At 48.4% G+C, this 818-nt stretch overlaps 1 pseudogene; it reads right to left on the bottom strand.

Moving 5' to 3' along the window:
* Positions 1-241: 241 nt before the first annotated feature.
* Positions 242-818, bottom strand: LOC132419890 (large ribosomal subunit protein eL19-like; annotated as a pseudogene).

Raw genomic sequence — 818 nt, forward strand, 5'->3', positions numbered from 1 at the left:
GGTTTTAAAGCAGATGACTCCAAGAATCACCTGTTCTCTCTTTTAACCATCAGCTGGTTAGTTATCTTCATCACAGGCCAGCCTGGTTCCAACTGCCTGACTGTGAGGTTAGCCATGGGGTCTCCGACCATTTGTCTTTTGTTCTTGAGAAGATTTTTTTTTTTTAAGGCAGATAAAGGCTTGTTTTTTATTGAATGAGTGGTCGCCGAGGCCACTATGTACAGAGAAGAGAGGGAGAACTTTATTTCTTTGTCTCTTCCTTCTTGGACAGAGTCTTGATGATTTCTTCCTCCTTGGCCTGGAGCCGGTCTTCATGGTCCTTGCGGGCTTCCTTGGTCTTAGACCCGCGGGCCTCAGCCTGGTCCACCAGAAGCTTCTCGCAAGCCTTGTCTGGCTTCAGCTTGTGGATATGTTCCATGAGAATCCACTTGTTTTTGAACACATTACCCTTCACTTTCAGGTATAGGCTGTGATACCTGTGCTGGTCAATCTTCTTAGATTCACAGTATCTTCTGAGCAGCCAGCAGCCAGGTTACCTTTTAGGGCATTAGAGCACTGGCAGTACCCTTTTGCTTACCTATGTCCATATGCCTGCCCTTCCTGTGGCCCAAGGTGTTTTTCCGGCATCGAGCCTGGGAATGGACCATCACACTTCCTGATGATGAGCCCATCTTTGATCAGTTTCCGGATCTGCTGACGGGAGTTGGCATTGGTGATTTCCTTAGTCTCATTGGGGTCCAACCAGACCTTCTTTTTGCCACAGGGGAGGACACTGGAGGCAAGCCTCTTCTGAAGCCTGAGCATACTCATGGCTGCAG

Source organism: Delphinus delphis, chromosome 2 (assembly GCF_949987515.2).
Source record: "Delphinus delphis chromosome 2, mDelDel1.2, whole genome shotgun sequence".
NCBI lineage: Eukaryota > Metazoa > Chordata > Mammalia > Artiodactyla > Delphinidae > Delphinus > Delphinus delphis.